Source organism: Manis pentadactyla, unplaced genomic scaffold, assembly GCF_030020395.1.
Source record: "Manis pentadactyla isolate mManPen7 unplaced genomic scaffold, mManPen7.hap1 scaffold_333, whole genome shotgun sequence".
Taxonomy (NCBI): Eukaryota; Metazoa; Chordata; class Mammalia; order Pholidota; family Manidae; genus Manis; species Manis pentadactyla.
This window is the reverse complement of record NW_026644719.1, coordinates 8,157-33,198: the sequence shown is the minus strand read 5'-3', so window position 1 is coordinate 33,198 and position 25,042 is coordinate 8,157. Positions and strand designations below refer to the sequence as shown.

Here is a 25,042-nt window from a genome sequence, read left to right as displayed (position 1 = left end):
GATGTTCACGAATGTAAAGAGGCAATAACCAGATACCGAGGGAAGTTTGGATGCTTAACCGAACACGTCACTCCACAGCACACTCTTTGCTCCCAACTGCTCCTGTCTAGAAACTGGTGTTCCTTTTTATTTGTCCCTCCCTCCTATCAGCGGCGATCACGCCGATGTCCCTCAAACATGGTGGTGAGCAAAGCACCAAGTTTACTTTTCTGTCGACAACAGGCCCAGAGGAAGGATACTTGTGGTCTTCAGGGAGCACTTAGTCAGTGAATGTGGCTAAATACAGTCAGCAAGCGAGAAGGAGGTAAAAGAGGACAGAGGACAGAGATACGGGTTCAAGTCCCTGCACCACCATTTCCTGGTTTTGTAGGTGCACGCGGCTGACTCGACCTGCAAGTGTCTCGGTGAAAACCCAGTGCTCTCCCTACGGCCTAGTTACCTTGCAAGATTTTTGGAGGCATAATGTAGGGAAGTGACATAGCCTATGTTGTTGACTGTTCTTGTACATAAGGACAGAAGGGCAGACAAAAAGATGATTGATTCATAGATAGATAGATAGATAGATAGATAGATAGATAGATAGACAGACAGATAGATAGAGAGATAGATAGACAGAGAGATAGAGAGAGAGATATAGGTACATATCAATTAATAAAAGCTATTGCTCATAAACCAGGAGAGTAATGGTGAAAGCACATAGCGAAACTACAAACAAAAAAGAAGAATGAAAAATCCAGTTTAAAAAGTGCAGCAAGCAGCCATAAGAAGAAAACAAATCCTCCCATTTGCAATGATGTGGACGGAGCTAGACGGTATTATGCTCAGTGAAATAAGCCAGGCGGAGAAAGACAAGTACCAAATGATTTCACTCGTGTGTGGAGTATCACAACAAAGAAAAACTGAAGGAGAAAAACAGCAGCAGACTCACAGAACCCGAGAGTGGACTAACAGTTACCAAAGGGAAAGGGACTGGGGAGGGAGGGATAGGGGCGGGGAGAAAGAAAGGGGGCATCAGGATTAGCATGTAGAACGTGTGGGGCGGGGGGAGCATGGGGAGGGCTGTACAACCCAGAGAAGACAAGTAGTGATTCTACAGCATCTTACTACACGCTGATGGACAGCGACTGTAACGGGGTGTGTCGGGGGGACATGGTGAAGGGGTCTACAGCATCCAAACTACACTGATGGACAGTGACTGTAAGAGGTTTTCGCGGGGGACTTGGTGAAGGGGGGAGCCTGGTAAACGTAATGTTCTTCACGTGACTGTAGATGAATGATGACAAAAAGAATTTAAGAAGTGCAATAAGGGCACAGCTCTGAATCATCAGAATAAAAGGACAGGCTTTGAGTGCTCCAAACAAAAGACACAGGGTTAAAAGAAGGGATGAAAGCTCAAGACCACCTACGTGCTCCCTTACAGGGTGGGGACAGGTACCCTACACAAGTGAAACTGAAAAAAACAAACAATCAAACAAATGGATTCTGTCTGAGTCCCCAGAGACAGCCACTAGAAAATAGCCCTATCTGGCCACCGTGAATTCTTTTTGTTTGGTTTCAGCAGTGCCCAGCCATAGATTTAGTGGTGCAGCAACGTCCTTCTCATCTTCTCTCACCTCAGTATGCGTCTGGGCCTTTGAAATCAGTGGCTTTTATGATGTTCACGAATGTAAAGAAGTAATAGCCACATAAAGAGGGAAGTTTGGACACTCAAATAAACACGTCAGTCCACAACACACTCTTTGCTCCCAGCTGCTCCTGTCTAGAAATTGGGTGTTCCTTTCTGTTTGTCCCTCCCTCCGATCAGCGGCGATCACGCCGTCTTTATACTCGTGTGTGGAGTATCACAACAAAGAAAAACTGAAGGAAAAAAACAGCAGCAGACTCACAGAACCCGAGAGTGGACTCACAGTTACCAAAGGGAAAGGGGCTGGGCAGGGTGGGTGGGAAGGGAGGGATAAGGGCGGGGAGAAAGAAAGGGGGCATCAGGATTCGCATGTAGAACGTGTGGGGCGGGGGGAGCATGGGGAGGGCTGTACAACCCAGAGAAGACAAGTAGTGATTCTACAGCATCTTACTACACGCTGATGGTCAGCGACTGTAACGGGGTTTCTGGGGGGGACTTGGTGATCATCATGTTCTTCACGTGACTGTAGATGAATGATAACAAAAAAAATTTTTTAAGTGCAATAAGGACACAGCTCTCAATTGTCAGAATAAAAGGACAGGCTCTGAGGGCTCCAATCAAAAGACACAGGGTTAAAAGAAGGGATGAAAACTCAAGACCACCTACGTGCTCCCTTACAGGAGACTCACTTGAGATCCAAGGACGAAGACAAACCAGAAGTTGAGGGGGTGGGGACAGGTACCCTAGACAAGTGAAACTGAAAAGAAAAAAAAAAAAGAAGAAGAAGAAAAAAGATGTGCTGCTGGGATTAAAGACGGCGGCTCACGTGAGAGGGGAGGCGGAAACCTCCTCCCAAAACCAAAACCACATACATACGTACTATATGGAAATAGAACAACTACACCAAATCCTGGAAGAGCAGCAGGGAAGAACGCTGCTGCGGCAGGCTGTCACCTCGAGGAGAAGTGTGACGTACAGCCCCGGAGATGTGCTCTGGGAGCACGAACCTACCGTACACGTGCTGCGCTCTGGAGGATCGGTGGGCTTGGAAAGCAGAGACAGGCGGAAGACTTCGAGAGACTTGAGATTCCAGCCACTTGTGGGACAACACAGGGATCCACATCCGGCCGCTGTGGGACAAAAGAAAGGCGGACAGTCTGAGAGACTTCCTGACAGCGAGAGAACTGCTAAAGGGGCAAGGCTTCCGCAGGGCTTGCCGCTCAGGAGAAAGGACAGGTGCGCCAAACTGCCCGGGTGCACTCTGCCCGGCAGGCGGGGGAGCTTTCAGGAGCTCCGGGCGCTCCATCCCCCTGGCTGGCCTCGCAGCTCCGAGGCCCCTTACCGTGCTGTGACTGGCACACGGCCTGCCTCCCCGCCGGCACCGGCCTGCAAAACGGCCGCCCCCACCTACGGCAGCTTCTCCCTGCGTGCTCCGCAAACTGGCCCCGGCAGTGGAGACGGGCACTGCGGTCGGGAAGCAGGAAAGACCTCTTTCCTCCCGGCGGGGGTGGGCACCGGCACCTCTCCCCTGGGACCCCTGCCACCCCACCCCCCACCCACCCCAAGGGCTGAGCATCTCCAGAGAGTAAAGCTTCTGGGAGCTAGAGGGCGCCACCTACAAATATGAACCTTCAAAGGAACCTGGTAACTGGACTCAAATCAATCTTCCTGAGAAAGAGATCTCAAAATAAACACCAGGAGCATGCTCAGGGAGCTACAGAAAATATAACTGCCCCTGTCTCTCGAGCGCAATTCTCTCTCTCTCTGTCTCTCTCTGTCTCTGTCTCTGTCTCTGTCTCTCTCTCTCTCTCCCGGGAGCGCTGCTGAGGCCCTGTTCCGAGAGGGGTGCTGCGACAGCCCAGCAGGAACGGCACAGCTCTCGGGTCCACCCCGGCCGGTGCCAGGACAGTCCCACACGGGCTCTGACTGAACTGCAAACGGGGGACGCCGCTCGTCTTAACTCCGCAGGAAAGACAACAGTGCCGCATGCTAGCCTCCCCGTCAATGGCTAGAGGCTACGTGGCTCCACCGATACCAGGTGACGTCAACACCCCGGGCTTCATCTCCTTGGCGATCTTTTTTCCCTATGACCCTTGAAAGCAGCACATGGAAAGATACAACCTACCAGTCTCCACACCGCCTCACCTCTCAGTTTTACGCCAGATGTTCCCGCATCACAGCTTCTCCTCTTCGTTCCCGTTTTCTCGGCTGGTTGGTGTTCTGGGGGAAAAAAAAAAAAAAAAAAAATTAGTCAGATTTGGAATGAAGTGGTAGGGGGTTTCGTAAGATTCTGTTTGACCACCATCAGTAGAACCAAAAGACATCCTTCAGTATGGGAGAATATACTCACTGATGACATATCTGATAAGGCGTTGCCATCCAAAACATGTATCAAGAGCTCACGAACCTCAACACACAAAAAGCAAATGAATCCAGTTACAAAATGGGCAGAGGCTCTCAACAGACACTTCTCCACAGAAGCAATTTCAGGTGGCCGGCAGGCACATGGAAAAGACGCTCCACATCGCTAACCATCAGAGAAATGCACACTAAAACCACAACGGGGTATCACCTCACACCAGTTAGGATGGCCACCACCCAAAAGACAGACAACAACAGATGTCGGCAAGGGTGTGGAGAAAGGGGAACCCTCCTACACTGCCGGTGGGAATGTCAGTCAGCTCAACCATTGTGGAAAGCGGTATGGAGGTTCCCCCAAAAACCAAAGAACAGAAATGCCATTTGACCCAGGAATTCCTCTCCTAGGAATTTACCCTAAGAGTGCAGGAGCCCAGTTTGAAAGAGACAGATGCACCCCTATGTTGATCACAGCACTACTTACAATACCCAAGAAAGGGAAGCAACCTAAGTGTCCATCGGGAGATGAAGGGATAAAGAAGAGGTGGTACATACACACTACGGAATATCACTCAGCCATAGGAAGAAAACAAATCCTACCACCATTTGCAACAACACGGACGGAGCTAGAGGGTGTTATGCTCAGTGAAATAAGCCAGGTGGAGAAAGACAAGTATCCAAGGATTTCACTCCTCTGGTGAGGTATGAGAACAAAGCAAAAACGGGAAGGAACAGAACAGCAGCAGACTCACAGAACCCAAGAATGGACTAACAGTTACCAAAGGGAAAGGGACCTGGGAGGACGGGTGGGGAGGGAGCGATAAGGGGGTAAAGGGGGCATTACGATCCGCACACATAATGTAGGGGGTGGGGGGCCACAGGGATTGCAGTGTAACACACAGAAGACAGGTAGTGATTCCATAGCATCTTACTACATTGATGGACAGCGACTGTAATGGGGTGCGGGGAGCGGACTTGATAATGGGGGGGAGTCTAGTAACCACAATGTTGCTCATGTAATTGTACTCTAATGGTAACAACAAAAAAATCACAATGAGCTATCACCTCACAGCATTCAGAATGGCTAGTTCCCCAAAAAACAAGAAATAACAAGTTATTTATGAGGATGTGGACAAAAGGGAACCGTCATGCACTGTTTGTGACCATGTAAATTGGTGCAGCTACTATGGAAAACAGTGTGGTGGTTCCTACCTATATTAATAGCGGTTTCATATGACCCAGCGTTCTTTTTCATACACAGCAGTGTAACTCCTTTCAGGATACTGGACCTGTTTCCAATGCATACACCACCAAGCAATTCTTGAACACCAGCAGGGTGTCTGAGAACTCAATGCTGAGGCTATCTGCCCAGAGACAACACCAGATTCTACAGGGTAAGGTTTCTATCCTCAAGACTGCCCTCCTCCCCAGCTCCAGAGCCTGGTTGCAAGCCCCACGCAATTAGCTTGTGCTTCCCACCTGCAGGCTAAGATTGCGGGTTCCAACAACTTCCCCTTTAGGTCTGCCCAAGTTGCTAAGGTGCCTCAGAATCTCAGAAGAACACTCACGTTTAACAAAGAGTACCATAAAGGACACAACAGCCGGATGAACACACACATATGGCAAGGTCCCAAATAAAAGAGCTTCTATCCTCCTGGGGTGCTTGGGGCCTGGCCTGGTGGCATGTGCAGGCCACCTGGTTCCCCAGGCATGGAAGCTCTGACAGAGAAACAGGAGATGAGAGAGATGTGCTCTTCTCTTAGGGTTTTGTGAGGGCTTCACTGCAGAGTCATGACTGACTAAATCACTGGCCATTGCTGATTCAGCCTCCAGCCCTCATCCCTTTCCTCTTCCCTGGGGGCTGAGGGCTAATAATTTCAATCCTCTAATCACAAGCTTGGTGCCCCTGGCAACCAGCCTCTAACCTAGGATAGGGCCCCAAAGCCTCTGCATTAACCTAACAAGACACCCATTGGACAGTTATGGCTCAGAAGGATCTTCAGGAATTGTGCACGAGGAGCAAAAATACCTAGGAAATGTATTTTGGTCATCTCAATTACCAAATATTTACTTATCATCAGTCATATCACAACAGGTGTCCCCACATACCCATAATGCCTGCAGGGACCTCCCTCTCCCCAAGACGAGGCACAGAGCTTCCCACTTCCACCATAATTTCCTTCACAGTCATGACATTGATCTGCACCAAGGACGATCCCTTTCAGGAGGATAAAGTGAAGGCTTCCGGCATAATGCCAAGGCCAAGGAGGCCCTCCTCCCCAGGGACATGGGGCAGAGAGATGGGAGAAATGGCTTCAGGAGTCTGTTTTCCTGTCAGCCGCTCTCCACTCCCCCAGCCTCAGCTGTCACCTCACCACCCAGCCTGACACACAGGGGCTTGCGAAGAAAAAAATCCTGGAGTCAGAGCAGCTGAACAGCTGCCGTGTGTGCTCAGCTTTGCAATGCGAGGGGTTCCACTCCTCTCGGGGTTCAGACTGGAAAAACCCGACAGGGAAGATGAGGTGGTCCAGCGACTCCCTGTTGCCACGTCGAATGGGGCAGTGCAAGCTCCACTTCCGCTGGAGATGCTTCCTGGCTGTCTCTGAGCACTTGCAAGGCAGCACGATAGGGTGTAGTTAGGGGGAAAATTCCCAAATCTAGAATTTTAATTTCCTGAGTATGATGACTAGACTTTCTGCTGCTCTGACTACACTGGAGAACAAAGAATGTCTAAGCAGCAGGTTCCACTTCTGAGAGACAGCACCCACGTTACCCGTTCGCTGCTGCCTCTGGTGACCAAGATGAGGACTAGCTGGATGTTACTAGGAAGTTTTGACTGTCAAAACAAAAGTGCAAATTTTGGAGACACCTTCTCAATCCACTCTCTGCATTTGCAGTGAGACAAAGCACAGAAATGGGATGAGGGTCATGACACTGTGAAATATACTCAGCCTAGAAAAAGCCCACTTTATACTTTAACTTCATCTACATGCTGTTCTGCTTCTTCCAGCCCCTCTATCAATTAAGGAACCTTGTAACCAGGATGGGAGGTAGACCTCCAAAGTGTAAGTGAACCTAGGGGGATAAAAAATGCTGAGATCTGCACTCCCCAACTTCAAGCTCTACTATAAAGCCATAGTAATCAAGACAGTTTGGTACTGGCACAAGAGCAGAGCCACAGACCAATGGAACAGACTAGAGAATCCAGACATTAACCCAGACATATATGGTCAATTAATATTTGATAAAGGAGCCATGGACATACAGTGGCAAAATGACAGTCTCTTCAACAGGTGGTGCTGGCAAAACTGGACAGCTACATGTAGGAGAATGAAACTGGACCATTGTCTAACCCCACATACAAAAGTAAACTCAAAATGGATCAAAGACCTGAATGTAAGTCACGAAACCATTAAACTCTTGGAAGAAAACATAGGCAAAAACCTCTTAAGACATAAACATGAGTGACCTCTTCTTGAACATATCTCCCCGGGCAAGGAAAACAACAGCAAAAATGAGTAAGTGGGACTATATTAAGCTGAAAAGCTTCTGTACAGCAAAAGACACCATCAATAGAACAGAAAGGAACCCTACAGTATGGGAGAATATATTTGAAAATGACAGATCCGATAAAGGCTTGACATCCAGAATATATAAAGAGCTCACACGCCTCAACAAACAAAAAACAAATAACCCAATTTAAAAAATGGGCGGAGGAACTGAACAGACAGTTCTCCAAAAAAGAAATACAGATGGCCAACAGACACATGAAAAGATGCTCCACATCGCTAATTATCAGAGAAATGCAAATTAAAACTACAATGAGGTATCACCTCACACCAGTAAGGATGGCTGCCATCCAAAAGACAAACAACAACAAATGTTGGCGAGGCTGTGGAGAAAGGGGAACCCTCCTACACTGCTGGTGGGAATGTAAGTTAGTTCAACCATTGTGGAAAGCAGTATGGAGGTACATCAAAATGCTCAAAACAGACTTACCATTTGACCCAGGAATTTCACTCCTAGGAATTTACCCTAAGAATGCAGCAATCAAGTATGAGAAAGATCAGTGCACCCCTATGTTTATCACAGCACTATTTACAGTAGCCAAGAATTGGAAGCAACCTGAATGTCCATCGATAGATGAGTGGATAAAGAAGATGTGGTACATATACACAATGGAATACTACTCAGCCATAAGAAAAGGGAAAATCCAACCATTTGCAGCAACATGGATGGAGCTGGAGGGTATTATGCTCAGTGAAACAAGCCAAGTGGAGAAAGAGAAATACCAAATGATTTCACTTATCTGTGGAATATAAGAACAAAGGAAAAACTGAAGGAACAAAACAGCAGCAGAATCACAGAACTCAAGAATGGACTAACAGGTACCAAAGGGAAAGGGACTGGGGAGGAGGGGTGGGTAGGGAGGGATAAGGGGGGGGTGGGGGGAGTAGGGGGGTATTAAGATTAGCATGCATGGGGGGGGGTAGGAGAAAAGGGAGGGCTGTACAGCACAGAGAAGGCAAGTAGTGATTCTACAACATTTTGCTCTGCTGATGGACAGTGACTGTAAAGGGGTTTATAGGGGAGACCTGGTATAGGGGAGAGCCTAGTAAACATAATATTCGTCATGTAAGTGTAGATTAGTGATACCAAAAACAAAACAAAAAAACAAAAAAAAAAAGGGCAGTTCCTGTGTGGTAACCGCCAATGAGTTCTACACAAGGGTATAAAGGGCATATAAAAGTGTAGGCAAAGGGTCTGTTTGTGTTTATACAGAGGATCAAAGCCTAATTGGGCTACCCCGAAAATGAACTAAGATACGATATGAAAAAGAACTTCCAACATCAGCACTCTCTGGAAGACTCATGCCAAAAGATGATCATCAAAAAACCCCAACAAAGATCCACGCACTGCTACAGCTGTAGATGCACTCATCCCACCAGTTCCTGGACTTGCCATGGGAATGAAGGAGACATCTAAGCTGGCCTGTGCATACGGTAAAACAACAAATTTGACTGGATCTATACTGTTGGAACTCAACCAAGAATTAGGAGAAGTGCAAATTGTAGCGCTCCAAAATCTTACAACTACAGACTATTTACTGTTAAAAGAACATAAGGGATGTGAACATTCCCCAGGAATGGATTGTTTTAATTTGTCTGATTTCTCTCAGACTGTTCAAGTTCAGTTGGACAATATCCACCACATCATAGATAAGTTTTCACAAATGCCTAAGGTGCCTAACTGGTTTTCTCGGTTTCACTGGAGATGGCTGGTAATTACAGGTATGCTTTGGTTATGTAACTATACTCCTATTATGTTAACGTGTGTGCGCAATTTAAGTAGTAGCTTAAAACCTATCCATGCTGAAGTTACTCTACAAGAAGATATGTCAAAGAAATAATCAATCTTCCCATGTTTTCTTCCGCCTGCTACTTCTATAGCTTTTCTTCTTCCTTCCTAATTACAACCCTTAAATAGAATTCGTGCCTCATATCAAATTTACCGAGTATCATAGTTCTTCCAAGTGGTAAAGATACCTCAAGACAGATGCTGGGCATAGAGGCTACAGGGCATAACCATGCAAAGAAATAGAAAGCTAACCATTTCAAACAATAAGGCTTCTCTCTCACTTACCAACTCTACATTTCCCTGTATGGCCCCGGAAGATGACTGGTTAGCCAGAGACGGGTAAGATTCCTCAAGGGAGGAACAACCTAAGACAGGCACAGTCGCAGGGGGGTCATCAGGTGAGAAATTGGGGATCAACAGAGGTGAGGCTTAGAACCTCACCCCACCGTTCTGAGAGAAATCTTCTGCATACGTGGATGTTTTATTGCCCTGGTCTAGCTTGGATTAACACATAGTCTACAGGCACACACCTGATCATCTACATTTGCCCTCTTACAACACTAAACTATGTTTTCTACCTTTATTTTGTATCTACCTTCCACTTCAGCATTTTACTAAAAATAATAATAATAAAGAGAGAAATGTGGTATCCACATATAAATCAAGTATAAAAACCAAATGAGTATTCATATTTGAACTGACTGTTTATAGTTCATAATGCATGAGCAAAACCGAAAGTTTCTGTGATGACTGCCCTTGTACTGTTCACTATGTAACTTATTCACTATGTAAGAATTTGTTCTCCATGTAAGAACTTGTTTGTTATGCCTCAGAAGATTGGAGACTGACGAAAATTAGGCTTGGGGTGGATTAATGATTGTGCATTGAGCATTGACTCCCCTATACAGAATTTTATTGTCCTTAACAACCATTTGATCAATAAATATGAGAGATGCCCTCACAGAAAAAAAAAAAAAAAAAAAAAAAAGGACAAGACTTCCAATGGTAAAATAAATAAGTAACCGGGATGTAATGGATAGCGTAAGGAATATAGTCAAGATATTGTAACAGCTTGGTAGGGCGATAGCTGGAACCTAGAATTATGTATATAAATGTTTTATCACTGTGTTGTACACTTGAAACTAACGTAATGTAATACTGTGCGTCAACTACCCTTCAATAAAAAATAATAAACTAAAAAAATAAATAAAATAAAAATAAAAATAAAAAGTAGAGTTTAAAAAAAAAAAAAAAAAAACAAAACGTAAAGGATGAACAGTCGGGATCGGGAATGGACAGGCTGACTGCTGAGAGGAGGCGAGGTCGCCCCGCAAGCTTCCAGCTTGGCTGACGGGCAGGAACGGCGACGCCATTGAGACCGAGAGTCTAAAGGAGAAGCATTTTAAAAATAAAAAGTGTTTCCCAGTGTATACTCTGCTGTGTTATTCACGTACGAGACACAGGCCCCCAAAACTAGATCAGAGAGAAAATCTGGGCAGCCAGGCCCAGTCAGAATGCGGGATGTGGCTATGCTGAGACCCGGTGGTCCCCGACCTACGCTTTCTGTGAGAAGCAAAGAAAGAACCTGCCCGCTAGCTAGGACGGCAAGTCATGGGGTCTGCGCCCTCCTCAGAAGTCAGCCGCCTGGCTGGCCATGGCCGAGAAGGCATGCCTGGCTCCCGGTGTCCCAGAGAAGCTGTGAACGCCCGGGAAAGGGCGGGCCGTGCCCCGGGCAGCCTCTGGGTGGCTCCGCGCCGGGCCGTGAGCAGGCCCTGGCCTCCGGGAGCGCGGGCGGGGGGGTGGGGGTGGGGGGCAAGGCACTTGCCGCCCAGCCGCACCCCGGGTGCCGAGAACATGCAGAGCCGGCACCCGGGCGGGCTGAGCTCCGACAGACGCGGGCACTGCAGCCCTCGACGGTCCGCACGGTGGCCTCGTCGGCCCGAACACCCGCACGGCCCTCAGCGGGCAGTCCCGGGGGCTAAGGATTCTACTGGGGTTGGCCTTGGGGCCGCGCCGTGGCCTTGGCCCAGGGTCTCCTCTGGGCGGGGCCGGTGTGCTTAAGGCAGTGGGGGGGGGGGGGGGCTTGGTGATGCGGCCCCTGGGTGACGTCACAGTGGCCCAGGCCGCTTTGTGATGCGTCCCCTGGCTGACATACATACCAGGCTCGCCCTAGCTGGGCAGCTCAGTGCGTGCTTGGCCTGAGAAGGAGTTAGTGGCAAAGGAGACCCTCTCCCTAGCTTCAGACCCTTTCCTCGGATCGTTTGGCGCACACCACAACCCATTTTCCCGTGTGGACAGTTTCCTCCTTCCTAAGGTTCGTGCCCCACCCCGCCCGCCGCCTCCCCAGCCCCACCTTCTTCGCCCGCCGGTCCTTCCCGTCCCCGGGACGCTGGCCCCTACCCCTCCTGCCAGGGAGCACCCTGCACCTGCCCGCTGCCCTGGTCACAGGCTGTTCCACCGGGATCCTGTGCCTTTAGCGGCTGGCTTTTCCCACTTTTCCCAACAGAGTTCCCACTTCCACGGGGAGCAGTCCTGGGCCTCTGGACCATCCTAGGCTCCCAGCAGACGGCTGGAGAGAGACCACCCAGACGAGCTCCTCCTCTGCAGGGCACACGGGCACCACTACCAGCCCGCCTCGAGGTGTCCTGCCTCTGTGAAACCGCCATCCAGAGTCAGCCAACAGACAAGGCCATGGGCAGCGCCACCGCCGGCCTCCTGCGCGCCTCAGACAACCACCGCGCGGGCGGTCGTCGTCTGGTCTCCCCTGGCCCCATACGATGCCGTGGGAGGCACAGACGACGGCCTCGGCCCTACCCGCAAGGCGGACGACGACCCGATGGGCACGCCACCGCCTTCGGGAAAGGCACCCACAACTGCCCCCTGGCCACGGACAAGTCCGTGGGCTGCACAGGCGCCAGCCTGAAGGCTGATGCTCAGGACGACGAGCCCATGGACACGACACCACCCTCCATGGCCGTCATCTTCCGGGCGCCCCCGGCCGCACACGGGGCCGTGGGCAGCTCCACCTTCGGCCCGAGGGGCGGCGATGACGACCGGGACGAGCCCATGGACACGACGCCACCCTCCATGGCCGTCATCTTCCGGTCGCCCCCGGCCGCACACGGGGCCGTGGGCAGCTCCACCTTCGGCCCGAAGGGCGGCGATGACGACCGGGACGAGCCCATGGACACGACGCCACCCTCCATGGCCGTCATCTTCCGGTCGCCCCCGGCCCCGCACGGGGCCGTGGGCAGCACCACCTTCGGCCCGAGGGCCGGCGATGACGCCCGGGACGAGCCCATGGACACGACGCCACCCTCCATGGCCGTCATCTTCCGGTCGCCCCCGGCCGCGCACGGGGCCGTGGGCAGCTCCACCTTCGGCCCGAGGGCCGGCGATGACGCCGGGGACGAGCCCATGGACACGACGCCACCCTCCATGGCCGTCATCTTCCGGTCGCCCCCGGCCCCGCACGGGGCCGTGGGCAGCACCACCGCCGGCCTCCTGTGTGCCTCCGACAACCACCGCGCGGGCGGTCGTCGTCTGGTCTCCCCTGGCCCCATACGATGCCGTGGGAGGCACAGACGGCGGCCTCGGCCCTACCCGTAAGTCAGCCTCGGACCCGACGGGCACGCCGCCGCCCTCGGGAAAGGCACCTACAACTGCCCCCCCGGCCCCAGGCAAGGCCCAGGGCAGCACAAGCGCCCGCCCGAAGGCTGACGCTGACGCTCAAGACGAGCCGATGGGACACGACACCCCCCTCGATGGCCGTCATCTTCCGGCCCCCCCCCCCCCAGCCCCACACGAGGCCGTGGGCAGCGGCACCGCCGGCCTCCCCTGGCCCCACACGATGCCGTGGGAGGCACAGACGACGGCCTCGGACCGGTACCCGCAAGTCGGACTAGGACCCGATGGGCACGCCACCGCCATCGGGAAAGGCACCTACTCGTCCCCCCGGGCCCCAGACGACGCAGTGGGCAGCACAGGCGCCGGCCCGAAGGCTCACTCTGACTCTCAAGGCGAGCCAATGGACACGACGCCACCGTCGCTCGCCGTCATCTTCCGGTCCCCACCGGGCCCCACACCAGGCCGTGGGCATCACCACCGCCGGCCTCCTGCGCACCTCAGACACCCACCGCGCGGGCGGTCATCGTCCGGTCTCCCCTGGACCCACACGATGCCGTGGGAGGCACAGACGACGGCCTCGGCCCTACCCCCAAGTCGGACGATGACCCGATGGGCCCGCCACCACCCTCGGGAAAGGCACCTACAACTGATCCCCGGCCCCAGACAAGGCCATGGGCAGGACAAGCGCCGGCCTTAAGGCCGACGCTGACGCTCAAGACGAACCAGTGGACACGACGCCACCCTGGCTGGCCGTGATCTTGCGGTCTCCCCCGGCGCCACACGAGGCCGTGGGCAGCACCACCGCCGGCCCGAAGGCCGACGATGACGCTCGGGTCGAGCCGATGGACACGACGCCACCCTCGGTGGCCGTCATCTTCCGGTCCCCACCGGCCTCGCACGAGGCCGTGGGCGGCGCCACCGCCGGCCTCCTGCGCACCTCAGACACCCACCGCGCGGGCGGTCATCCTCCGGTCAGCCCTGGACCCACACGATGCCGCGGGAGGCACAGCCGACGGCCTCGGCCCTACCCCTAACTCGGCCTCCGACCCGGTGGACACGCCACAGCCCTTGCCAACGGCACCTACAGGCCTCCCCCGGCTCCAGACAAGGCCTATGTCCTCCTATCCATTTAACAAAATCTTTCCCACAGTATGTGCGTATATTATATATTCACACTAAACCCTGCTCTTGCTAGTATGCCTCTGCTCTGTTTACTCTTTGACTCGGCGACAGAGGAAGAACACACATACATGAGTGATAGTGTTCTGAGCCACACTTAACTACGCAACGTGTTCCGTGCCCCAGCGACTGGGATGTGGAAGTAGCCGCGTTTTATGACTGTGCGTGCTCACCGCGAGGTCTGCGTGCTGAGCGTTTAATGGATGACAACCCAGGGGGAGGCAAGTCCAGAGGAAGGAGACCGGGCTGGCTTATGTGGCCCCTTCCCTCTCCTCTCCCACTGCTCTGAGCTCACTGGGGGCTAGGGAATCCCTGCTGTGACACAGGCAACCTCTCTCATCATTTTGGTTTTTAAACATGTTTAATTCTGTATGTGTGTGCCTTGTGTAACTTAAGACTTTGGCCGATCATCCTCACACACTCCCACTTCCCCACGAGAGAACGGATTTGGCATCCAGGTCCTCGAGGCTGGAGGAACGACAGAAGGAAGTGCTTCTGCCTGCTGTGTGATTATTGAAAATGTAAGCTTACTTAGAATTTACCAAGTAGCTTAGTAATATCAGAAAAGGTCCTCTTTAATGACCGCCTGGCCTGACTCTAACCTAAACTGCTAACATGTCAAGCCACGTTGAGTTACAACTGTGCCCACTTCTCGCTGACCCTAGAGTCTGCAGGGTCTCCACCAGACTCAATACACGCAGAATTCCTAACCTGTGGAGACCACGTTCTAGTTGGAGGGGAGGAAAGAGACAATGAACATCTGTAAGTTTTCCGGTAGCTTAGCCGGTAACAAACACTATGAAGAATGAAAAGCAGGATATGGAGGACTGAGATTGTAGGCAGAGAGAAGCAGGGCTTTCAAAATAAACAGTGGACAGGGTAAGCCTCACCAGGGAGGTGGGACTTGAACAGTCTAGAAGGAGGTGACAGAACCAGGTATCTGAGGGAAAAGCATTCCATACAATGGGATAAATTACTGAAAAAGCCAAGAGGAGGGATGCTTGTGGTCTTCAGGGAGCAGTCAGTCAACAAATGCGGCTAGAATACCGTCAGCAAGGAGGGCAAAGAGGACCGGGGACAGAGATATGGGTTGAAGTCCCCGCACCACCATCGACTAGTTTTGTAGTCACACGCTGTTGACTCGATGTGCAAATGTCTCGGTGAACCCAGTGCTGTCTGTCTCTAGGGCCTAGTTACCTTGCAGGCTTTTGGAAACATAAGTAGGGAAGTGACATATAAGCCATCTTGTGAACTGTTCTGTACATAAAGACAGATGGGTAGACAAAAACATGATGATAGATAGATAGGACAGATAGACAGATAGATAGATGATAGATTAGATAGGATAGATGACAGGTATAGATAGATTGAATATATGATTGATAGATAGATCGACAGATAGACAGACAGACAGACAGACAGACAGACAGACAGACAGACAGACAGATAGATAGATAGACAGCCATGTTAGATAGCCGTGTTGTTAACTGTTTGTAAGGCTGGGGGCACTGATGGGAGGAGCGAGCACGTCGGACACTGATGATGTGCCAATGTCTCCGGCTGCTGCCCCCTCCCACGTGGGACACTGATGATGGGCCGAAGTTCTTGGCTGTTGCCCCCTCCCAACCTGAAAAATATGCCTTGGGCTAGCCAATCCTCGTGCTGCTGTAAATCTAAGCTCTGCCTCCCCCTACCTTCTTGAAAATCTCGCTGCCTGCCTGTCTACTTAAGTGTGAATTCCCCAGCCTCCATTTCTATAGACCGGGGAAATCTCGCCCGGGTATTTGCGTTCAAATAAACTACCGGGCCCTTTGTTGCCTCCCTTCACCTGCTTATTTCAGCTAGAATTTATCTTACACTGTTCTGTACATAAGGATAGATGGGTAGACAAAAAGATGACAACAGGTAGGTGACAGATAGGTGACAGATGATAGATTAGAAATAGATACATTAGATAGATGATAGATATTCATAGGTTAGACGAATAGATTGACAGAGATGACAGATAGATAAGACATATATAGATGACGGATGATAGACTAGATAGGATAGATGATATAGGTAGGTTACGTTAGAAAGACAGATGATAAGATATTGATAGATTAGATAGAGAATAGATAGATGATAGATAGATACAGAGTTATGAACTGAATTTTTGGGCCCTCACCTCACCATCTTCTGCTCCTCCTAACCCCCCGCCGCCGCCACACACACACACACACACACACACACACACACACACACACACAAGTTCATATTTGAATTGAGTCAGGGTTGAAGCCCTAACCCCCACTGTCATGGTATTGGGAGGTGGGGCCTTTGGAGGTAATTTGGTTCGGAAGCTATCATGAGGGTGTGGGTGGAGCTGCCATTATGCAATCAGTGCTATTAAGAGGAACAGAGGACAGAGCTTTCTCCCTCGACCCTGTGAGGACACAGCAGGGATGCGGCCGTATGCAAGCCAGAAGAAGGGACCTCACCAGGAACTGAACCTGCCTTGGTCTTGGACTTCTGCTTCCAGAATGGTGAGAAATCAGTGTCTATGGATGAAGCCCCCACTCAATGACACTCTGGTTATCAGCTTGAGTAGACTAACATAGATATGTAGGTAAACAGAGACGCACTTAAGACGATGGATGGAGAGAGCCTACGCATAGATATCTGTGCTTAGGTGTCTGCATAGGTATCTGTGTCCAACCACCTCTGCACTTTGAAGTCCGCTCCCTATGGGGGGCACGCCAGGAGCACAACTTATGCGCGTTTCTTTTTTAAAGTGCGGGCTGCAGTTTCCTATAACTGGGGTCTCCGTTAACTCTCAGCCGCGTGTGTGTGTGTGTGTGTGTGTGTGTGCGTGTGTGTGTCTGTGTGCGTGCGTGTGCGCGCGCCTGTGCGTGCGTGTGTGCGTGTGCGTGTGCGCGTGCGTGTGTGTGTGTGTACGCCACTGCCCCATCGGTCTACAATCACAGGAGATGCAAAAGTAACAAAGGAACGCAGGATAGGGCAAACATCTTGCAAACTATGACCAGAAAGAGTAAAGTTCTCCACTAGCCTCTGGGGATATCTTTGCCAAGTGATTCTATGCAATTTTAGAAAGATCTTGCCGGAAATGTTGCTGGGACCACTCTGAACCATCGAGTTAGTTAAGGTAATAAGCCAGGACAGGAGGGCAGCAAAGAGCACCCACGGTGTGTCTCCTATGTATCAGGCCAAGGTGTACAGGCTTTAATTCTACTACACCACTTCATCTCACCATGGCTGACGTGGGATGACCTTATGCACCACCTTCATCCGTGAGTAAAAAGTTACTTCAGAATCACCTCCCTTAACAGAAAATAAATAAGTGCGGGGACATAAACATTCCTAGAATTCCTGCCACCATCACCCAACTCTTTATGCTCAGCACCCTTTTCATACGAACGGAAACATAGCTCTCAACGCTACTATTCCATTTCAGAGAGACCTCACTCACATCTAAATGCCTAAATGCACTGAAACTCCACCTCCACCTTGACAGCAGAGGGGAGCAGTTTCCCCACAAGCTAGCTGGCCTGCCACCTCAGCAAGCCCACGGGCCACCGGCCCACAAGAGCCCTGCGTGTCACCAAAAGGCAGTTCCCTTAACCAGTGACTACACGCATGCTCTCTGGAGATGGGCCAGCAAGCAGGGCCGCCGAGGTGACATCGGTGCACAGGCAAAAAGACCTACTACTGGGCATGCACCTGCCTCGGACCCCGCAGGCCAGCCAGGGTGCTCCCTGCGTGGGGCCTCGGATATGCCCCGCAGCTCACGCAGCCGCCACAGCGGGAACGGCCCAGGGGCAGAGCAGCCGGAGGGCCCTGGCCCGCACAGGTTCAAGAGCCCAGCCCGCCAACCACACCGTCCACACCCAGCAGACTCGTGCCACCTACGCAGGAGAAGTTCCCACCCAAGGCCACTCCTCTCAAGACCCAAACACACAGCTAACTCACATAAACAGACACAAGGAATTGAGACTTCTCTGAGAAGGACACAGAGGAATCAAACTGCACCTAGTGACAGAACGTTGACAAAAGTGAGACAACAGATACATAGACAGACAGATGATTGATACATAGATTGGGTTGATATACATACATATAGGTGATAGATTAATTAGATAGATACACAGATGAGAGTAGATAGATGATAGATCATAGATAGATAGATAGGTAGATAGATAAAGGGATAGGTAGGTAGGTAGATAGGAGAGCATCATACTAAACAAAGCTATCTCTCGCTCAAGACCATCTACGTGCTCCCTTACAGGAGACTCACTTGAGATCCAAGGACACAGACAGACTAGAAGCCGAAGGGGCGGGGACAGGTACCCTACACAGGTGAAACTGAGAAACAAACAAACAAACAAACAAACAAACAAACAAACAAACAAACAAACGGATTCTGTCTGAGTCCCCAGAGACAGTCACTAGAAAATAGCCCTATCTGGCCACCGTGAATTCTTTTTGTTTGGTTTCAGCAGGGCCCAGCCATAGATTTAGTGGTGCAGCAACGCCCTTCTCATCTTCTCTCACCTCAACAACTGAATTGCGGTAATAATATGCGTCTGGGCCTTTGAAATCAGTGGCTTTTATGATGTTCACGAATGTAAAGAGGCAATAACCAGATACCGAGGGAAGTTTGGATGCTTAACCGAACACGTCACTCCACAGCACACTCTTTGCTCCCAACTGCTCCTGTCTAGAAACTGGTGTTCCTTTTTATTTGTCCCTCCCTCCTATCAGCGGCGATCACGCCGATGTCCCTCAAACATGGTGGTGAGCAAAGCACCAAGTTTACTTTTCTGTCGACAACAGGCCCAGAGGAAGGATACTTGTGGTCTTCAGGGAGCACTTAGTCAGTGAATGTGGCTAAATACAGTCAGCAAGCGAGAAGGAGGTAAAAGAGGACAGAGGACAGAGATACGGGTTCAAGTCCCTGCACCACCATTTCCTGGTTTTGTAGGTGCACGCGGCTGACTCGACCTGCAAGTGTCTCGGTGAAAACCCAGTGCTCTCCCTACGGCCTAGTTACCTTGCAAGATTTTTGGAGGCATAATGTAGGGAAGTGACATAGCCTATGTTGTTGACTGTTCTTGTACATAAGGACAGAAGGGCAGACAAAAAGATGATTGATTCATAGATAGATAGATAGATAGATAGATAGATAGATAGACAGACAGATAGATAGAGAGATAGATAGAGAGACAGAGAGATAGAGAGAGAGATATAGGTACATATCAATTAATAAAAGCTATTGCTCATAAACCAGGAGAGTAATGGTGAAAGCACATAGCGAAACTACAAACAAAAAAGAAGAATGAAAAATCCAGTTTAAAAAGTGCAGCAAGCAGCCATAAGAAGAAAACAAATCCTCCCATTTGCAATGATGTGGACGGAGCTAGACGGTATTATGCTCAGTGAAATAAGCCAGGCGGAGAAAGACAAGTACCAAATGATTTCACTCGTGTGTGGAGTATCACAACAAAGAAAAACTGAAGGAGAAAAACAGCAGCAGACTCACAGAACCCGAGAGTGGACTAACAGTTACCAAAGGGAAAGGGACTGGGGAGGGAGGGATAGGGGCGGGGAGAAAGAAAGGGGGCATCAGGATTAGCATGTAGAACGTGTGGGGCGGGGGGAGCATGGGGAGGGCTGTACAACCCAGAGAAGACAAGTAGTGATTCTACAGCATCTTACTACACGCTGATGGACAGCGACTGTAACGGGGTGTGTCGGGGGGACATGGTGAAGGGGTCTACAGCATCCAAACTACACTGATGGACAGTGACTGTAAGAGGTTTTCGCGGGGGACTTGGTGAAGGGGGGAGCCTGGTAAACGTAATGTTCTTCACGTGACTGTAGATGAATGATGACAAAAAGAATTTAAGAAGTGCAATAAGGGCACAGCTCTGAATCATCAGAATAAAAGGACAGGCTTTGAGTGCTCCAAACAAAAGACACAGGGTTAAAAGAAGGGATGAAAGCTCAAGACCACCTACGTGCTCCCTTACAGGGTGGGGACAGGTACCCTACACAAGTGAAACTGAAAAAAACAAACAATCAAACAAATGGATTCTGTCTGAGTCCCCAGAGACAGCCACTAGAAAATAGCCCTATCTGGCCACCGTGAATTCTTTTTGTTTGGTTTCAGCAGTGCCCAGCCATAGATTTAGTGGTGCAGCAACGTCCTTCTCATCTTCTCTCACCTCAGTATGCGTCTGGGCCTTTGAAATCAGTGGCTTTTATGATGTTCACGAATGTAAAGAAGTAATAGCCACATAAAGAGGGAAGTTTGGACACTCAAATAAACACGTCAGTCCACAACACACTCTTTGCTCCCAGCTGCTCCTGTCTAGAAATTGGGTGTTCCTTTCTGTTTGTCCCTCCCTCCGATCAGCGGCGATCACGCCGTCTTTATACTCGTGTGTGGAGTATCACAACAAAGAAAAACTGAAGGAAAAAAACAGCAGCAGACTCACAGAACCCGAGAGTGGACTCACAGTTACCAAAGGGAAAGGGGCTGGGCAGGGTGGGTGGGAAGGGAGGGATAAGGGCGGGGAGAAAGAAAGGGGGCATCAGGATTCGCATGTAGAACGTGTGGGGCGGGGGGAGCATGGGGAGGGCTGTACAACCCAGAGAAGACAAGTAGTGATTCTACAGCATCTTACTACACGCTGATGGTCAGCGACTGTAACGGGGTTTCTGGGGGGGACTTGGTGATCATCATGTTCTTCACGTGACTGTAGATGAATGATAACAAAAAAAATTTTTTAAGTGCAATAAGGACACAGCTCTCAATTGTCAGAATAAAAGGACAGGCTCTGAGGGCTCCAATCAAAAGACACAGGGTTAAAAGAAGGGATGAAAACTCAAGACCACCTACGTGCTCCCTTACAGGAGACTCACTTGAGATCCAAGGACGAAGACAAACCAGAAGTTGAGGGGGTGGGGACAGGTACCCTAGACAAGTGAAACTGAAAAGAAAAAAAAAAAAGAAGAAGAAGAAAAAAGATGTGCTGCTGGGATTAAAGACGGCGGCTCACGTGAGAGGGGAGGCGGAAACCTCCTCCCAAAACCAAAACCACATACATACGTACTATATGGAAATAGAACAACTACACCAAATCCTGGAAGAGCAGCAGGGAAGAACGCTGCTGCGGCAGGCTGTCACCTCGAGGAGAAGTGTGACGTACAGCCCCGGAGATGTGCTCTGGGAGCACGAACCTACCGTACACGTGCTGCGCTCTGGAGGATCGGTGGGCTTGGAAAGCAGAGACAGGCGGAAGACTCCGAGAGACTTGAGATTCCAGCCACTTGTGGGACAACACAGGGATCCACATCCGGCCGCTGTGGGACAAAAGAAAGGCGGACAGTCTGAGAGACTTCCTGACAGCGAGAGAACTGCTAAAGGGGCAAGGCTTCCGCAGGGCTTGCCGCTCAGGAGAAAGGACAGGTGCGCCAAACTGCCCGGGTGCACTCTGCCCGGCAGGCGGGGGAGCTTTCAGGAGCTCCGGGCGCTCCATCCCCCTGGCTGGCCTCGCAGCTCCGAGGCCCCTTACCGTGCTGTGACTGGCACACGGCCTGCCTCCCCGCCGGCACCGGCCTGCAAAACGGCCGCCCCCACCTACGGCAGCTTCTCCCTGCGTGCTCCGCAAACTGGCCCCGGCAGTGGAGACGGGCACTGCGGTCGGGAAGCAGGAAAGACCTCTTTCCTCCCGGCGGGGGTGGGCACCGGCACCTCTCCCCTGGGACCCCTGCCACCCCACCCCCCACCCACCCCAAGGGCTGAGCATCTCCAGAGAGTAAAGCTTCTGGGAGCTAGAGGGCGCCACCTACAAATATGAACCTTCAAAGGAACCTGGTAACTGGACTCAAATCAATCTTCCTGAGAAAGAGATCTCAAAATAAACACCAGGAGCATGCTCAGGGAGCTACAGAAAATATAACTGCCCCTGTCTCTCGAGCGCAATTCTCTCTCTCTCTGTCTCTCTCTGTCTCTGTCTCTGTCTCTGTCTCTCTCTCTCTCTCCCGGGAGCGCTGCTGAGGCCCTGTTCCGAGAGGGGTGCTGCGACAGCCCAGCAGGAACGGCACAGCTCTCGGGTCCACCCCGGCCGGTGCCAGGACAGTCCCACACGGGCTCTGACTGAACTGCAAACGGGGGACGCCGCTCGTCTTAACTCCGCAGGAAAGACAACAGTGCCGCATGCTAGCCTCCCCGTCAATGGCTAGAGGCTACGTGGCTCCACCGATACCAGGTGACGTCAACACCCCGGGCTTCATCTCCTTGGCGATCTTTTTTCCCTATGACCCTTGAAAGCAGCACATGGAAAGATACAACCTACCAGTCTCCACACCGCCTCACCTCTCAGTTTTACGCCAGATGTTCCCGCATCACAGCTTCTCCTCTTCGTTCCCGTTTTCTCGGCTGGTTGGTGTTCTGGGGAAAAAAAAAAAAAAAAAAAATTAGTCAGATTTGGAATGAAGTGGTAGGGGGTTTCGTAAGATTCTGTTTGACCACCATCAGTAGAACCAAAAGACATCCTTCAGTATGGGAGAATATACTCACTGATGACATATCTGATAAGGCGTTGCCATCCAAAACATGTATCAAGAGCTCACGAACCTCAACACACAAAAAGCAAATGAATCCAGTTACAAAATGGGCAGAGGCTCTCAACAGACACTTCTCCACAGAAGCAATTTCAGGTGGCCGGCAGGCACATGGAAAAGACGCTCCACATCGCTAACCATCAGAGAAATGCACACTAAAACCACAACGGGGTATCACCTCACACCAGTTAGGATGGCCACCACCCAAAAGACAGACAACAACAGATGTCGGCAAGGGTGTGGAGAAAGGGGAACCCTCCTACACTGCCGGTGGGAATGTCAGTCAGCTCAACCATTGTGGAAAGCGGTATGGAGGTTCCCCCAAAAACCAAAGAACAGAAATGCCATTTGACCCAGGAATTCCTCTCCTAGGAATTTACCCTAAGAGTGCAGGAGCCCAGTTTGAAAGAGACAGATGCACCCCTATGTTGATCACAGCACTACTTACAATACCCAAGAAAGGGAAGCAACCTAAGTGTCCATCGGGAGATGAAGGGATAAAGAAGAGGTGGTACATACACACTACGGAATATCACTCAGCCATAGGAAGAAAACAAATCCTACCACCATTTGCAACAACACGGACGGAGCTAGAGGGTGTTATGCTCAGTGAAATAAGCCAGGTGGAGAAAGACAAGTATCCGAGGATTTCACTCCTCTGGTGAGGTATGAGAACAAAGCAAAAACGGGAAGGAACAGAACAGCAGCAGACTCACAGAACCCAAGAATGGACTAACAGTTACCAAAGGGAAAGGGACCTGGGAGGACGGGTGGGGAGGGAGCGATAAGGGGGTAAAGGGGGCATTACGATCCGCACACATAATGTAGGGGGTGGGGGGCCACAGGGATTGCAGTGTAACACACAGAAGACAGGTAGTGATTCCATAGCATCTTACTACATTGATGGACAGCGACTGTAATGGGGTGCGGGGAGCGGACTTGATAATGGGGGGGAGTCTAGTAACCACAATGTTGCTCATGTAATTGTACTCTAATGGTAACAACAAAAAAATCACAATGAGCTATCACCTCACAGCATTCAGAATGGCTAGTTCCCCAAAAAACAAGAAATAACAAGTTATTTATGAGGATGTGGACAAAAGGGAACCGTCATGCACTGTTTGTGACCATGTAAATTGGTGCAGCTACTATGGAAAACAGTGTGGTGGTTCCTACCTATATTAATAGCGGTTTCATATGACCCAGCGTTCTTTTTCATACACAGCAGTGTAACTCCTTTCAGGATACTGGACCTGTTTCCAATGCATACACCACCAAGCAATTCTTGAACACCAGCAGGGTGTCTGAGAACTCAATGCTGAGGCTATCTGCCCAGAGACAACACCAGATTCTACAGGGTAAGGTTTCTATCCTCAAGACTGCCCTCCTCCCCAGCTCCAGAGCCTGGTTGCAAGCCCCACGCAATTAGCTTGTGCTTCCCACCTGCAGGCTAAGATTGCGGGTTCCAACAACTTCCCCTTTAGGTCTGCCCAAGTTGCTAAGGTGCCTCAGAATCTCAGAAGAACACTCACGTTTAACAAAGAGTACCATAAAGGACACAACAGCCGGATGAACACACACATATGGCAAGGTCCCAAATAAAAGAGCTTCTATCCTCCTGGGGTGCTTGGGGCCTGGCCTGGTGGCATGTGCAGGCCACCTGGTTCCCCAGGCATGGAAGCTCTGACAGAGAAACAGGAGATGAGAGAGATGTGCTCTTCTCTTAGGGTTTTGTGAGGGCTTCACTGCAGAGTCATGACTGACTAAATCACTGGCCATTGCTGATTCAGCCTCCAGCCCTCATCCCTTTCCTCTTCCCTGGGGGCTGAGGGCTAATAATTTCAATCCTCTAATCACAAGCTTGGTGCCCCTGGCAACCAGCCTCTAACCTAGGATAGGGCCCCAAAGCCTCTGCATTAACCTAACAAGACACCCATTGGACAGTTATGGCTCAGAAGGATCTTCAGGAATTGTGCACGAGGAGCAAAAATACCTAGGAAATGTATTTTGGTCATCTCAATTACCAAATATTTACTTATCATCAGTCATATCACAACAGGTGTCCCCACATACCCATAATGCCTGCAGGGACCTCCCTCTCCCCAAGACGAGGCACAGAGCTTCCCACTTCCACCATAATTTCCTTCACAGTCATGACATTGATCTGCACCAAGGACGATCCCTTTCAGGAGGATAAAGTGAAGGCTTCCGGCATAATGCCAAGGCCAAGGAGGCCCTCCTCCCCAGGGACATGGGGCAGAGAGATGG

At 50.8% G+C, this 25,042-nt stretch overlaps 1 long non-coding RNA gene across 1 annotated transcript in view; it reads right to left on the bottom strand.

Annotated features, from left to right (window-relative positions):
• Positions 1–22,602, bottom strand: part of LOC130682366 (uncharacterized) — a 93,829-nt gene extending 71,227 nt beyond the window's left edge. The window contains exons 1-4 of the long non-coding RNA XR_008995588.1: positions 22,527–22,602; positions 21,393–21,511; positions 3,770–3,844; positions 2,636–2,754 (exon numbers count right to left, since the gene is read on the bottom strand). This is a non-coding gene — a long non-coding RNA (uncharacterized LOC130682366). The remainder of the gene's footprint in view (positions 1–2,635; positions 2,755–3,769; positions 3,845–21,392; positions 21,512–22,526) is intronic.
• Positions 22,603–25,042: the final 2,440 nt, after the last annotated feature.